Genomic DNA, 12,257 nt, shown 5'->3' with positions numbered 1-12,257 from the left:
ATCACATGATTAAAACTTTGAATTGGAATATCTATGCCAATTCAAGTTGAATATCTTGTGAAGGGAAGGTGCTATGAGAGAAAAACTTGAACTTAAACCCCTGTATCTCAAAAACAAAGCCTTTGCAGACACATCTTATAGGACTTTTTTTCTTGAAATGAACCGAGACATCTGTCATTTTCGTTTGTATCTCTAAATTAGGAACACCCTGTAGATATAGTCAATTCAAAACTGATGTCTTCACAAATAAATTGCAATTTGAATGAAACACAATAAACTGTCCAACACAGCTCAGACAATTTTTTAGGCAAATTACTCAGTTCGGTTCTTTGAACATATTGAAATTTTGTGACGATAATGATAGAAAAAACCGAAAACATCGGGTAAGAGTAAACCGATGACGAATGCAAAAATGAGGGCGATGCCGAGAAAGCGGATAGATAAAGGAAAATAATAAACCTCGGACAAAGACGAGCTCGTAGTGCAATAAAAGTACTCATCTTGAAAGCGATAATAAGCTCATAAACCGTAAAGGGGTCCGATTTTTTGAATGATGTGACGATTTTAAAAAAAAAGGAAAATGATTATTATTGGCTCATTTTATGGAGAAATTTTCGTTCTTCGTCTTTGCGAGATTTCTGAAATTTTATATTTTGAAAATCTTGGGGGGGGGATTAATTACCCCCCAGTACCCCCTTCCATTTCTACGCCCTTGTACCCTGTCAAAAGTACCATTTAAATTTCAATTATCTTCGATATTCTCAAACTTATTTCCAGAAATCACACATTTCAGAAAGAATTATCACCTGTTACCAATTACCTACTAGGAGTTGAAAAATTTCCATTAATATTCTCATTATGATCCTAGGCCTAAAAAAAACACATTTTCAATACTTGGGAGTGTGTAGTGTATACACTCTATAGCAATTGATTTTTTATCACTAATTTTTTTCTGACCATGAACACTGGATCTTTTTCATTCGTTTTAAGGATGTATTATTTTTCCATTTTCTGGAACGTAATATTTTGCAATCCTAAATCTTCTCCTCGAATATTAAAAATCGAATAAACCAAAAAGTTAAGCAGCATCTTCGATCGCATGAGGAGGTCTGTATAAATTACATATGTGACACTTTATTAGGGGAATCCTATTGCTTCGAACTGTCCCGTCATTTGACATATATGTCAATAGAAGTGTGACATGGTAACTTGATGTTTAAGACCCATGGCGTCAGTCTATGATACACGAGAAGGAACTTTACGTGAAATTGAGAGGCGCTAGACTCATAAATGTTTTGAGTGACACCTAGTACAATGTTTTCTTTGTGTAGTGTAAATTAATACTATATTCGCTACAAAATGAGAGGTTTTTAAGTCTGTGTTAACTTAGACGAAACAATCATATTGATAATCAGGAAGATCGAAAAGGACGTTGGGAATTTTTTTTAGCTTTTCCAGGAAGTTTTAAAAGCTTTTGGCGTAACATTTGGTTTTTATAACATCTAATTTGAAGAACACGTTTGTTGACTTTTGCAAAAAGTAATCTGAACATTTCTGATGGGGTTGATATTTTTTTCCTAGAACGATTTCCATGGTTTATTGATGGAAATGGAATGGCACACAGACTTACAGACATACAACCCTGTATGATTAGAGACATATTTTATTACACGGGATAATGGTAATCCATATCCGAAATTTCAGCTTTCTAGGATTTGAAGTAAGGGCGTAGAAATAGGGGGGTACTGGGGGTAATCACCCCTAAGATTTCCAAAATATAAAATTGCAGAATTCTCGCAAACACGAAGAATTTTTCTTCGAAATCCACAAGGCAGTAAAAAATCGGTCGCTTTTACGGTTTATGAGTTTATTATCGCTCTCAAGATGAGTATTTTCATTGCACTACGAGTACGTCTATGTCCGATGTTTATTATTTTTCCTTTATCTATCCGCTTTGTCGGCTTTCATTTGCCATTTGTGACTTTTGCATTACTTACCCGTTGTTTTCGTTTTTTTGTATCATTCTCGTCACAAAATTTCAATACAATTGTGTTTCATTCAAATTGCAATTTATTTTTGAAGACATGAAAATGACAGATTTCTCGGATCCTTTCAAGAAAGAATTAATCCCCAAACACTTTGTTTTTGGGATAAAGGTGTTAGAGTTTAAGTTTTTTTTTCATAGAACCTTCAAGTCAAAAGATATTTCATTTGAATTGTCCCTAGATATTCCAATATGAAGTTTTCAACATGTAATATGCTAATTTTGAATGCAAATCCACAGAGTGATATTTTTTCTGGAAGGGTGCCTGATTCTTTCCTTCAGAACTATTTTTTGGTGAACCGCTGGTAGTTTAGAAAAATGTAAAAAGAAACTCTGGTCCAACACTACACTTTATGGTTTGTTATAGTTTGATCGTATCTGCTATTGATTTCGAGAAAAAAAATTTCAAACAGCTCTCTTGTAATCCTCAGGAAAATCCAAATTATTATAAGTAAGCTGTAATGAATGAATTAGTTATAAGTTTTGGTACTTATTTACCCACTTTGTAGCGAAGATTAATGAAGATTTGATAAACTGTGAGTTTATAGGCATTGCCTAAACTTTAATCTATGTTTAATAATAATAAAAAAAAAACTGATATAGGCATCACTAATAAGTACGACACACTAGGAACACCCTGTATTTCGAAAACAAAGGGTTTGCGGGCTCATATTCACTCTTGAAATTATCCAAGGAATCTCTCATTTTCCTCCGTAACTCTAATTTAGGAACATTCAGTATACGGTAAGAACAACCGAATTGGTAATAATAAAAATTATTTGGAATAATTTGGTTCAAACTTCGTTCTCAAACTTCTTTTTCTCACATTACAAATATGAGTAAACGTTGTCGTCAACATTTTTTTTTCGATTACCCCCACAAGAAAAAAAGATCTACGCCCTTGATTTGAAGTAAATGATGAACGTTCAGTTGATGCTATGTTTCGGACAAAAAATTGAGTATATCATAAATCCATAACTAAATTTACATTTGAAGAATTGTATCTAATGAATTATTCGTAAGTAATTGAAAATTGTATTGGTTTATGGATATCTCAACAATCCTAACAAAAAATTTATTATAATTTTAATGTAAGATTTAGTTATCCAAACATCGATTTTAGTTTCTTTTTGTGTTTTCCGGAAGTCACAGACTACTCCACACAGTGAGAAATTGCGGTTTTTCCTCATTTAAGGTTCTTCATCGATAACTCTTAAAGTATTCATTTTAGGTAAAGGGTTTGCTTAAGGAAACCCCCGTTATTTTTGTACGTAGAATCGACTGAAAGATTAAAAAATATAGGTTCTAAATTGAAAATCTTGATTTTTGATGAATTTGAGTTGTCCAAGTTCATGATCTCCTTATGAACACCCTGTACATTTTTGGTCCAAACCGCAAACACTCTTATAATATTACGTATTTGCAGTATCGAAAAGGAAAAAAATTCAAGCTTTTTCTTCTGAAAAATTCAAAAAAATACGATTCAACGTGAACCGTTGAGTTCTTTACTCAAGGTATGGCATATTGCTGAAATTGTCGTCAAAAAAGTTATCTAATGATGCAATAATATACTTGGTGTGCCATTTCAAATGAGGAAGTAGTAGTCTGCTTCCGGTACAACCGGACTTGTAGAGATCTGAAAATATTTCAGGGAGAAAGATCATTTGTCTCAAAAAATTTCAGCTCAAAATTATGATTAGTTTTCCATGAACGTCTAATAGGCCATCCCAGTGAATGATCCTGTATATTCAAAAAATATTCCACCATGTTTAAAACATCTTTCTCATACGCTTAAGATATTAATGTTTCTAAATCAATTACAATAAGTAGTTTGCGCCCTCCACAAAATTACAAATGGCAATAAAGCAAAAGATGAGATAAAAGTCGTGTTTGGTGATAATAAAATTGAACCATCCCTTCTCTGATTATCAGTTAATATTCCCCGGTTGCTTCAAAGCGTCACGCTGAGATGGCTGAGAAAAGCCAGACCTCTATAATCAACTGAGTACCCTACACCTATCTCAGCTTCCGTACTTTAAAAGTCCATAACTTCTCCTAATGATGAACACTTTGCCACAGAAAATTGAGATTAACTAGCTATTTATAGATATTACGTAAATCGAAACTAAAAAAGTAAATGTATGTGAGAGAGGTTCGGTGAATAAAACAATACAGGGTGAGTCTAAGTGTGCAAATGAGAAATATCACGTTAGTAAGTTACAAATTACCCAAATGTTACCATTTATGCATACATCCACTTTTTTTTTCATACGTGGAATTGAATGAAATAATAAAAATTATTGGTTCTAATTTTAAAATCTTTTAATGAATATGCGTTATCCAAGTTCATAAAAAATATAGGTTCTAATTCGAAAATCTTGAATTTTGATGAATTCGAGTTGTCCAACTTCATGATCTTCTGATGAACACCTTGTACATTTTTGGGACAAACTGCAAACAGTATCATAGTAACGGGTGTTTTTTTTCGAGGTATATAACTTTAAGTTGGCATTACTGTTCAAGATGGCGACCGATTTAACAGCTGTCAAGTGATTTATTCTCAGTTTGGTCTGGCAATTCATTATGAATAGACTCACGCCTGAACAACGCTTACAAATAGTGCAATTTCATTTCGAAAATAATGGTTCTGTGCGGAATACGTATCGCGCACTACGTCCATTTCTTTTTGTTTAGCGATGAAGCGCACTTCTGGTTGAATGGCTACGTCAACAAACAAAACTGCCGCATTTGGAGTGAAGCTAATCCTCAAGCGTATGTCGAAACACCGTTACATCCAGAAAAACTGACTGTTTGGTGCGCTTTATGGGCTGGTGGAATCATTGGTCCGTACTTCTTCAAAAACGATGATGGCCAGAACGTTACAGTCAATGGTGATCGGTATAGAGCCATGATTACTAACTTTTTTATTCCTGAATTGAACAACCATGATGTCCAGGAGCTGTGGTTCCAACAAGACGGCGCAACATGTCACACAGCTCGTGCCACAATCGATTTATTGAAAGACACGTTTGGTGACCGCCTAATTTCACGTTTTGGACCAATTGGCCTCCAAGATCTTGTGATTTAACACCGCTATACTATTTTCTGTGGGGCTATGTAAAGTCATTGGTCCATGCGGATAAGCCACAAACCCTTGATCATTTGGAAGACAACATTCGCCGTGTTATAGCCGATATACGGAAAAAGTCATATGCCAGAAATCATATTCAAAATGTCATGCCACAAGATTATCTTGCAGATAAATAAAATTCATGTCAATCGCATAATCCATCGTTGTTTTATTGCAATTTAAAGTTCTATAGCTCTAAAAAAAACACCTCTTAGTACTACGTATTTGCAGAATCGAAAATGAAAAAAGATTTTCGAAAATCTTTCTGTGCAGAAATATCCAAAAGAATGTTGGTCATGTTTTTCAAAAGAATCTCATTAACTCATGAACCGTTGAGTTTATACCCAAGTTATGGCTGAAATTTCATCAAATAAGCTATCTAATGATGCAATTATATACCTACTGGGTGTAACATTTGAAATGAGAAAGTAGTAGTCTGTTTCCGGTATATCCGGAAGTTGTAGAGATCTGAAAATATTTTAGGGAGGGGGATCATTGTCTCAAACTTTCCTCACATGATTTGAAACGAGTTGAATATGATTATCTGTGATCTGAACTTTATCATGAATGGCTGTGTTATAATAAACTGGGTATTAATATGGATAAAACAGTATAGGTATAAGTTGTTTAGTCAAAAAAACAAACCAACCTGTGATAAAGATGTTGTTATGAATAACGTCAAAATTCGGTAGTTACATACATCTTGACGAAAGGATTTGTTTGAATCACCCTGTATATACAGCAATGAAAGTATGATATGAAATAATGTACAATGATGCTTCATTTCACAAGCAATATAAAAATATCCGGTCGGAAATTCTGAAAAAATGATCGTCTAAACCACCCAGACTGTAGAATAAAATGTCTATTTCCTATTAAACTTAATTCGAACATAGATAGGTAAACAGCAATATCTGCAAAATATTTGCTGTAAAATTGACAATGAAAGGAAGTTAGAATGTTGTCGAAAGCCCTAAAATCCAGGAGGGTTTAACAAGGAAAAAGTTTGTAAACAAGCAGAGATAAAACATAAGCACAGTTGTACCTACATGATGTGTTAACAGATTTATTGAATCTGTTTAAAGTAGGCGATTGCGGTGATTTGATAATTATGTCAAGTGAAATATTATTCAGTTAATAAGTTGACAATATAAACAACACAAATTCGGCGAAGAATGACAAAGCCCTGATTATATTCCAAATGAATTGAACACTTATTTGATTAGATATTAATTGCTAGTTAATTAATGATAATGATTTTTTTCAATTTTATTCGATTTCAATGAAACAGGGTTTAAATATTGTTCCAAACTGAACTGTACCAATATATGAAATGTGTGAGAAAATTAGCATCTAGGTAGGTACATGTACAGGGTGTTTCACCGGGATGGCCTATTGGACGTTTATGGAAAACTAATCATAATTTTGAGCTGAAAATTTGTATATTGGGGTTTGAGACGATGATGTTTCTTCCTGAAATATTTTCAGATCTCTACAACTTCCGGTTATACCGGAAACAGACTACTACTTCCTTATTTCAAATGGCACACTCAGTATATTATTGAATCATTTGTTAGCTTTTTTTACGACAATTTCTGCAATATGCCATACCTTGGGTAAAAACTTAACGGTTCATGAGTTACAGATTGGTGAACATAAAAAAAAAATTCATTGTTTTCATATCTATTTTCGATTAATTTGAATGACACACGGTTCCTAGATTTTAATATTTCAAGAGTTATTCTTGCATTAAATTTTTTTAGTTTTCTTTCCATAGCACCATCCCTTCACAAGATATTTAACTTTAATTTGGCACAGTCATTCCAATTTTCCAAGTTTTCATCATGTGATATACTAATGTTGAATGCTACTGGTATTTTAGAAAAATGTAAAGAGAAACTTTGGCTCGGTACTACAAAAAACTTTCAACCAATTCTCTACTTAATCCCCAGGAAAATCCTAACTATTATAAAGGAGCCAGTCAGTAAGCTGTGATGAATAAATTAATTATAAGTTTTACTTGTACCTGTATCTTCAAAACAAAGAGTTCACAGGCCCATGTTCAAAAGGACTTCTTTTCCAAAAAAAAAATTTCAAGGAATTTGTCATTTTCCTTTGTACATACCTCTAATTTAGGAATACCCTGTACCTATATTGATTTTAAATTGTGATCATATTGTAGCTTTGCTCTGGAAAACATTCAGAGATAGGAGCATGCAAGGGCGTAGATCTTTTTTTTCTTGGGGGGTATTCGAAAAAAAGTTTTTTGATGACATTGTTTAATCATATCTATAATGTGACAAAAAGAAGTTTGTTAACGAAGTTTGAACCAAATTACTCGAAAAAATTTTTTTTTATTACCAATTCGATTGTTCTCATCTGATACTGGTGTTCCTGAATTGGAGTTACGGAGGAAAATGAGAGATTTCTTGGATAATTTCAAAAATGTTTGTTTTCGAGATACAGGGTGTTTCTTGTAGTCTTACTTTTTTGTGATGCTTCACCACTTTATTGAATCTTTATTAATCTTCGCTACAGAGTTGGTAAATAAGTATCAAAACTTGTAATCAATTTATTTATCACAGCTATCTAACTAGATCGTATAATAATTTGGATTTTCCTGAGAATTATAGAGAGCTTCAACGAACCAAAACGTGTAGTACCGAACCAGAGTTTCTTTTTTTCTACCAGTGGTTCACAAAAACATAATTCTGGAGGAAAGAAGCGGGCACCCTTTCATAAAAATTCATCCAGTAGATAACCATTCCAAATTAGGATAGCACATTATTAAAACTTTGAATTGGAATATCTATGCCAATTCAAGTTGAATATCTTGTTAAGGGAAGGTGCTATGAGAGAAGAACTTGAACTTTAACCCCTGTGCCCTGTATCTCAGAAACAAAGCCTTCGCGGACTCATGTTATAGGACTTTTTTTTAGAAATAAACCGAGACTTCTGTCATTTTTAGTTGTACCTCCAAATTATGAACACACTGTAGATATAGTCAATTCAAAACTGATGTCTTAGCAAATAAATTGCAATTTGAATGAAACACAATAAATTGTCCAACACAGCTCAGACAATTTTTCATGCAAATTACTCAGTTCGGTTCTTTGAACATATTGAAATTTTGTAACGTTAATGATAGAAAAAACCGAAAACATCGGGCAAGAGTAAACCGATGACGAATGCAAAAATGAGGGCGATGCCGAGAAAGCGGATAGATAAAGGAAAATAATAAACCTCGGACAAAGACGAGCTCGTAGTGCAATAAAAGTACTCATCTTGAAAGCGATAATAAACTCATGAACCGTAAAGGGGTTCGATTTTTGAATGACGTGTCGATTTCAAAGGAAAGTAAAATGATTATTATTGGTTTATTTTATGGGGAAATTTTCGTTCTTCGTCTTTGCGAGATTCCTGAAATTTTATATTTTGAAATTCTTGGTGGGGGGGTGTAATTACTCCCAGTATTCCTCCCATATTTCCACGCCTTTGGGTTGTTATGCTGACAAAGAAAAAAAAATGAGAAATTTCGAAGTTACTGAATTTTGAATAGTCATGTGTTTTGTGAAATGGAAAATGTTACTAAGAAAGCAATCCCAGTTCTTTTTGAAAAATTCCTTCTTGATGGTCTAGACTTCGCCGTTATAATTCTCCCAAAAACATCTTGAGTAAACAAATCGCCCTAAAAAAAATCGTAGTCGACCCACTTACGAGGGTGCAAAATGCAGACAATACTAAACAATTGGAGAGTCGTAAATTTCACAGGGACAAGGGTTGTAAAACATATTCCTTGTACCCAATGACCTGTCTGGCGCCAGGTCACATGTGTAAATGTACTCTCTCATAGCTGTAGTGCCACTTGAAAAATTAGATAACGTGCTGGAATTCCACATGTTGCATTATATTTCAAGGAGATACGCAGTTATGGCTGTGATAAAATTGAATGGTCAAATTATGAATTGATAACACTGATTTGAAGGCGCTCAGTGCTCATAAAATCCCACGATTCAAACCATATCACGTCATCGAAGTAACGAATGTATTTCGTAGGTTTTAACATTTTCAATTTTCGAAATACAAATGTAATAGGGTAAATGCACTGGTTCTCGGCCAGTTAACAGAAACATCGATTTCGAGCACGACTTTTTCATACATAAACTTATCAAATTTTAATGGTGTTGGTGTTCATCGATTCTTTGGCGAGTTTTAAATGATTTGTCATATAATTTTAAGCGTTCTTTCCGCATTTAACCTTTGAAATGTGAAAAGATATAGAAATTCTCAATAACCTTCGGTTCTCGACCACGCCGCAGAGTTCTCGACCATTTTTGTGTTAGTTTTCGACCACTAATAATAGTGGCCGCTCCACTTGAAAATTTTATGAAAAACTTTAGAGTGAGATGAGTGATTAGTACTTACTTTCGTACCGTACAATCGACATCACTACCTATCACTCAGAGGGGTTTCAGATGAGGTAATCAAGTAAGAAATACTCGGAACATAAAAAAAATTATTTTGCAAGTTTGCACTTTCTATAAATATTTCAAAATAGCAACTCATACAACATTATTTGGTTATTTTGCTCTTAATATCTATTTAGAAACTAATGAGTGAATAAAATATAAAACATCGACCGTACCAGTGATCGAGAATTAAGTATATACAAATTGGTTCTCGACCGCGAATAAATAAAGGGTGGAAATAAGTGTTTCAACGTTAATTCGGTGGTCGCAAACTAATATTCAGAAAGTAGATATATAAATGAATCAGGGTATCGAAAAAAAAACGAAAATGATCCAACAGAAATATATCGGTTGAAATAAACAATTATTGAAGTAACATATTGGTTCTCGACCACTTTGGTCGAGAAATAGAAAATAAAAATTTCCAATACCAGTTCGCGACCGCCGAATATTGAACAAAAAATATACATATATTTGCTTCTTGATTAAAATACACTCAAAAATATATCTTATAGTTGATATGGAACAAAATATACAAACATAATTCATTTAAAATAAGAAATAATTACTATTTTCTGGTCATATATCACAAAGTACTTTTCTAAGAGAGGACGAGAAAGAACCCTTTTCTATGATAGACGATTATAGACTAATTTTTAGCGCGAAAACTTTGACCTATACCACTACTATGCAAACTATCTTGATATATTTTTATTATTATTTTATCTCAAATCACGGAATGGTCGAGAACCAGTGCCGGTCCGCTAACCAGTGCATTTACCCTACGTTGTACTGAAAGGCAAAAATCAAATATTCTGAAATCGATCAAAACTCTCAAATCTAAACTAATGGAAAAAATTAAAGGATCAAAACAAGATTTTTAGCGGTTTTTAAAACGGCTGTATTTTCGATAAAAATTGTCCAATCCGAATTTTAAAAAAAGCCTTTCGAAGCTTGAAGTTTATAGTTCAGAGATCTCCTGATCAAAAACTTGTTTGAGAAAGTGTAATAAATTCAGTAAGAAAAATTTCTGCGAAATTTGTTCAGTTTTATTTTCGGTTTGCAGAATTGGAAACTTTTCTTTTCAACTCAACAACTATATGGATGGGATAACTTATTCACTCAGCGTCAATTTCCTTCTTTCAAAACTTCGATACGAGCACTTCTCAACTTTGAATTCTTACTGAATTCATTAGCATTGAGTGGTACACTTTGCTCAAACAATTTTTTGATCAGGAGATCTCTGAACTATAAACTTCAAGCTTCAAAAGTTTTCCAAATTTGGACTGGAATAATTTTATCGAAAATACAGCCAGTTGCAAAACCGCTAAAAATTTCGAATTTTATTTTGATCCTTCAATTTATTCCCCTAGTGTAAATATCAAGAATGCCTCTATACACAAAATTGGAGTGAAATCTGATGGACAGACTTTGAGATACCAAAATTTTAAACAATACCTTTATACAGCCTGCCTAAAAAGTAACGTAACTCGTCAATATTTCTTGTACGAAGAATTATTAAGGAAAATTCTCGCACCCGTCGATTTTTAATTTCAAACGCAATTTATCGTATGCTTTTTTGAATTTGATATTTGTCAACCTTTACGCCTCGCACCCCTCTTCTTAATTTTTTCAAAAAGGAATATATGGATTGTGATACATCAAATTGAAGGTAATTTGGTAACCTACTCAATAGTGCGCATGAAAGGAAAATTGGTTGGGCCGTTTTTTTTTTTATTAAAACATTTGAAAATAACCAATTGGGTATGTTTACTCACCTTTGAAATGGATGAGTTTCCTATTCAAGGATGGAAAATTATTTTAATGTGATAAATGTTCTAATTGAGCACCGTTGACTGCTTGACAATGTGCAAGCCGTTCTTCGAAACTCCTCAACGTAGTAACAGGTATTCTTCTGACTACTCTCTGAATTTTAAGCCGCAGCTCTTCCAAAATATCTGACTAATTTTGGTAAACAGTACTCTTCAAATGGCCCCAAATCTGAAGATCGGGGAAGCCCTTCAACTGATCCTCTTCTACCAATCTATTTCTCAGGAAATGTGCCATCTAGATATCTACCTCTAGATAGAAGGAAAAGTCGAGGGTCGACGATCAAGAGGTAGATCTCCTTCACGGTGGTCTGATCAAATGAAAACTTTTACAGGACTTTCCCTTCCGGAGGCTTCTCACAGAGCTCGGAATAAAGACGAATGGTCGATCACAGTCGAACAAACGTCTTGACGTCAACATTTCCTTACGTAAAAGAAAGGACTGAGGAGGAGATACACGGGCGTAGCCAGGGGGGGAGTTTTGGGGGTTCAAACCCCCCCCCGAAATGTTAAAGATGTCAAAAAAACTTATTTTTTTTTCAAAATCTCGAAAATATTTTTTAATGGAATTTGTAAAAAGTGAATGAAATTATCACTCTCAGTTCAATTAATTTGTAATGTGAAATTTGAATTAAATTACCTCTACGTAATCCAGTCAACTTGTGCTCACATGTGCCCCTCAAAGGAAAGTTATGGGTTAGTTTGATTGTTTCGATCGTATGTAACGGGTGTTTTTTTTCGAGGTATATAACTTTAAGTTGGCATTACTGTTCAAGATGGCGACC

The sequence above is a fragment of the Harmonia axyridis genome, chromosome X (assembly GCF_914767665.1).
Source record: "Harmonia axyridis chromosome X, icHarAxyr1.1, whole genome shotgun sequence".
NCBI lineage: Eukaryota > Metazoa > Arthropoda > Insecta > Coleoptera > Coccinellidae > Harmonia > Harmonia axyridis.
This window is presented reverse-complemented; position numbering follows the sequence as displayed.